Here is a 5,184-nt window from a genome sequence, read left to right on the forward strand (position 1 = left end):
CAAACCAGAAGAAACGAACCCGCATCACATCGTGTCAGCCAGACGTGAGCTCGATGGTGCTACACACCAAAGTTGACAGCACCGGAAGACTAGTCACCACTAGCCAAACACCTTGCGAATCCACCCTCACTGCCACAGGACACATTGCTAACTACCACCCAACCAGAACGCCCACAAGGGAAGGAGCATCTCAACCTGGCAACCCTTTGGCCTCCATAGAGGAGGTGGGAGGCGCTGCCTCTACCAATCATCAAAAATAAGGGTTGGGCAAGGGAGGGACGTAGAGAATGAGGAGCCCAGTCCCTCATCCCCAGAGAACACCGCGCTCACGCCCAACCAGTGATTGACTCTTGTCAAACGCCTTGCCACAGGCCCACCCCGCTCCTCTCTCTCTTTCTCTCTCTCTCTCTCTCTCTCTCTCTCTCTCTCTCTCTCTCTCTCTCTCTCTCTCTCTCTCTCTCTCTCTCTCTCTCTCTCTCTCTCTCTCTCTCTCTCTCTCTCTCTCTCTCTCTCTCTCTCTCTCTCTCTCAAAACTCAACTCCTTCAAGAAGCGCGTGTCGGGCGCGCGCTCCTTGAAGGAGTTGAGTTTTGAGTTTTGAGAGAGAGAGAGAGAGAGAGAGAGAGAGAGAGAGAGAGAGAGAGAGAGAGAGAGAGAGAGAGAGAGAGAGAGAGAGAGAGAGAGAGAGAGAGACTTCCTCTGTTGGAGAGCAAGTTGGTCATTACCTACTCATTATCTATGGTGGAATCAATCCCATGCAGACTGCGCGCCCCATACTATATGCCACTTCAGTCGCAATATCCAGGTGTGGAGCATGGGTAGCCACAATTTACACTTCCCCAGCAAGCACAACCACATTATCTTGGGGTCTTGCTATTGCAACCACAGTTTTCAGGTGTTGAATCATAGTATCCGAGTGCTAGCCAGCATGCTCAGCCTCAATATCATGGCACCTAGCTACCTCAGACGCAATATAAGGGTGCTCAGCACGCTCGTCCTCACTACACTGACCCACAACAGTAGCAAAGAACTCAGCCAAGTGGCGGTTCCAGAGTAGGAAGGCCGCCATGATGATCAGGTTGAAGAAGAGTAGGAAGAAGAGAGGTCACGTCAGTGCAGGCCACGAAAGAATTGGCAAGCACAAAAAACATCCCGGAGGTCATGGTAATACAGGAGGTATGCACCACCATCGCATTCTGTTCGACAAATATCACCCTAGGTACTTCGGGAAGGTAGGTATGTGCTACTTCCACAAGACAATGAACAAGTTCCACTATCCCATTGTGAATGTGGATAATCTCTTCTCGCTTCTTCCCAACTCTGCAAAATCTGCTCCGAAAGAAAAGGGGCCCTTGCTGGATGTCACACCGTTCGGGTACTTCAGGGTGCTAGGTAAAGACAATGCTCCCCCCACTCCTCTGCTCGTTAAAGCCAATTTCTTCTCTAAGCTTGTGGAGAAGAAGATCAAAGAGGCTGGTGGTCAGATCTTCCCTTCTATTAACGTGTAGGCGGATGACAATGCTTTTTTTGCTTCTCAATTTACTTGTAAAGGATTTTTGTATAAGGATTTGCAGAGATGTCGCCTTCCAAAGGGCTCTTGCTGCACCAAAAAATCCACCTCCTCAATACGGCTCCAGTAGAATTCTCAGTTTGTTACATTGATGGAGAAAAGGGCATCCTATGATATAGAGGCTCATACAGTAGCTCACCTCCCCCGTTGATGCCTGTGCGGTCGATTGCGACGATGAAGAAGACCACTTTGCTAGGGACATAGTGATGAACATGAGAAGCACCGTCAGTATCAACACCGTGACCGCCTCTATACTCAAGGCCGTTTCTGTCATAAAGGTTAAAATACTATTGCAAAGTACTAATGGGGGCATCTCTAGGGCAAGAGACGGTCTGTAGTAAATGTGTATCGAGCGACCTCATGGGAACAATTTAGAGACAGTAAGCCTAGCGACGATTGAATGTAGCCTACTTTCTCTTTATATAAGAGAGAGAGAGAGAGAGAGAGAGAGAGAGAGAGAGAGAGAGAGAGAGAGAGAGAGAGAGAGAGAGAGAGAGAGAGAGAGAGAGAGAGAGAGAGAGAGAGAGAGAGAGAGAGAGAGAGAGAGAGAGAGAGAGAGAGATGGCCACGACAAAAAGGAAGCAGAAGTAGTTGCAGCATAAGTAGTCATGATGGTAAGCACCGTTAAGGTGGATGTAACAAGCACGGAAGAAGCCACACGAACCCCATCAGGTGCTCCAATGGTGGTCTATGTGTGCCCAAGGACAAGGTTGTCAAGCGGTTTCTTGTAAGGAACATTGTTGAACAAGCTGTTGTGCGAGATGTGCAAGATGCTTGCCTTTATGATGGGTACACACTTCCCAAGCTTTATGCCAAAATGCAGTAATGTGTTTCATTTGCCATTCACTCACATTGTCCGTGTGAGATCCCACACAACAAGAAGAGTTCGAGAGCCATCGCAGAGGTTTAGACGCAAGGAGCATATGCAGAACCAAAATCAGTGTACCAATGTTCGTGCTGTTAGGAAGTAGACAGGTGTCTAATTAGGGCATAAGCCAGGAGAGGAAGAAGGCTCATGAATTTTGACTTCTATCATAGAGTTCTTAGAAGATGCATGCTACGAGCATTGCCACTGTGGTTGAAGCCATCAACTGGATAGACATTGAGTGACTTTTAAGTCTTTTGAACGGGTTTGTAACTGATGTTTTGGAAATGTCTTTCTAAAGTTTTTCCAAAAAAAAGAGAGACACAAAGAGAGAGAGAGAGAGAGAGAGAGAGAGAGAGAGAGTTCGACTTGCTTCTGAGACTCTCAATGCGTGACAGAGAGAATCCTTGCAAGTGAACAAGACATGACACTCAAAGTTCACAAAACTCGGCCGCCGCTGAGAGTGAGTGACCAGTGCTCAAAAAAAACTTTGTTTCCAAAAACCTACATGTTAGAAACATTTGAGGTAAAACTGACTAAATTTGAAGGTTTTTATACCAATTTATACTAATGTTTTTCAAATTTTGGAGGTTTTCTCACCAACTATAAAATTTAGAGGTAAATCTCAAAATTTGTAGGTGGGGTTACACTAAACCTAGGTTTTTGTTACACTACACCTAGGTTTTTTTCGAGCATTGTGAGTGACTTATATAGGTGGCACTGAGTCTGAGAGGAGCAAGAGATAGCGTAATTGGCTAGATTGGTTGAGAGCATGCATATCCCTTCCATGCAGAGCTCGCTGCCAGTGGCGGAGTCAAGCCCACTTTTGTGGAATTCTAGAAGAAGGTGTAGGTAGGGAATGCTGAACAAGGGCATCGGCGCATCAAAGTCATTTTTGACGCGCGACCAGAAAGGCTGGTTTTTTAGAAAATATTCCTCGATTGTGATCTCGCAACCGTGGAAGACGAACCTCATTCTCTCTCTCTCTCTATCTCTCTCTCTCTCTCTCTCTCTCTCAAAAGGCATTGGAATGAAGGACACAGTAGTAGTAGTCCCATGGTCCCTCCAGAGTAGTTGGTATACTCCATGCAATGCCTTCACAAAGCAGCCTACGTCACATGGCACTCAAGCAAGAAAAGGATATCTTTCAAGTTCAAGAGCTACCTATGCACCATGACGGACATGTGGCATTTGAGTTACCATCTCTTGGTTTATTTGTGACCAAAATTACGACAATTGAAACATGTGAATTTACCATGGAGAATAAGTTTCCACAAATAGAGTTTTGGAATATTCTCAAGAAGATGGTTCGGAAGCAAGGAAATGATTGTTTATCAGTGTGTGTGTGTGAACACACACACACAAATAGAGGAAGAGTGAACACATTAAAGGAAGAGTATGGCTCTTTTGTTTGAGACTATTTGAGATCCAACATGGTTACTTTGCTACACTATACTCTATAGAGTAACTATTGAGGTCTTGATCTAATATTTTACATTGCTTATGCTCGCTTGGTTTCTTGTTCGCTTGGAAGTACTCGCTCGAGGATTGGGATTCCTCCTTTGAATCAATTACCATGCCATTCCTACAAATCCTTCCCCACAAAGTATCATAATTTTAATTGCCTTATTTGTATCAATTTTCCTCATCATAAATTGATGCAGAGTATCTATCCTTAATTATCTAGATATTTTGAAAGTTTATAGAAATTATGTTCATCAAGAAGTAAGAAAACAATAAAACCAGATAAAGCAAAACAAAATTGTGTATTTGCACTTAGCGTCTGATTATTGAAATCTTCAATTGTTTGAGCGTAGTCCGCGCTCTGATACCACTGCTACAAACAGAGGTGCGATGTCCTTGCAAAAATATACTAATAGTGCACAATCGATGATATGATCCACAAATCCATGTACCTGCATAATCGAATATGCATAGAATCCATAAATAAGTATGATACAAGAGAGGTAGAATGCGGGAGAAAGAGAGAAAGCACGTGTAGGTGCACCTCCTAGAGCGGAGTGCTACACCAGTGTGGTGAGCATGTAGAGAGTAGAGGAGAAGAATAAACAAAGGCGCTTCGTGCAATTTCCCCCCGTCATCAGGGTATGACATATACTGCTTATTCTAGTGGTATGGGACACTAGAATAGGTAGTATGTGGATGACGACAGACAACCAATGTTGTTTATTTTAATAAATTTTTCTTTTACTATGTGATATTTTGACACAAAATACTTATTACTATTTTTGACAAGTATCATTTGCAGATTCTTATCTTTGCAACCGAGGATAGTTGCTTTCCAACGAGGAGGTCTGTTATAGAATTGATATTTTACTATTTACTACAGCTAACATGTGGAAAAGGCTTTACCAATTTAGGCCTATGCGAGTGGATATGTATATTATGTACATTTTATTATTCAAGTCCTCGTTTATGAGCTTTGGCCATTTATGACCGGTCAACCAGTTTGTACTCACATTGACCATTCAAGAAATCTATAGATCAAATACGTGCAAGAGGGAAACAGTCACTCTTGCACGGGGGGAGATTGCGCCCAGCACCTGTGTTTCTTCTTCTCCTCTTCTCTCTACACTCTTGCCACATCGACGTAGCACTCCGCTCTAGGAGGTGCGCCTGCACGTGCTTTCTCTCTTTCTCTTGTGCTCTACCTCTCTCGTATCAAACTTTTTTATGGATTCTATGCATATTTGATTATTCAGGCACGTGGATTTGTGGATGACATCATCG

The 5,184-nt window shown here is 44.0% G+C and overlaps 1 pseudogene; it reads left to right on the top strand.

Annotated features, from left to right (window-relative positions):
- Positions 1–1,065: 1,065 nt before the first annotated feature.
- Positions 1,066–1,506, top strand: LOC147428493 (large ribosomal subunit protein uL15y pseudogene; annotated as a pseudogene).
- The last annotated feature ends 3,678 nt before the right edge of the window (positions 1,507–5,184 follow it).

Source organism: Adiantum capillus-veneris, chromosome 23, assembly GCF_014529385.1.
Source record: "Adiantum capillus-veneris isolate H3 chromosome 23, ASM1452938v2, whole genome shotgun sequence".
Classification (NCBI taxonomy): domain Eukaryota; kingdom Viridiplantae; phylum Streptophyta; class Polypodiopsida; order Polypodiales; family Pteridaceae; genus Adiantum; species Adiantum capillus-veneris.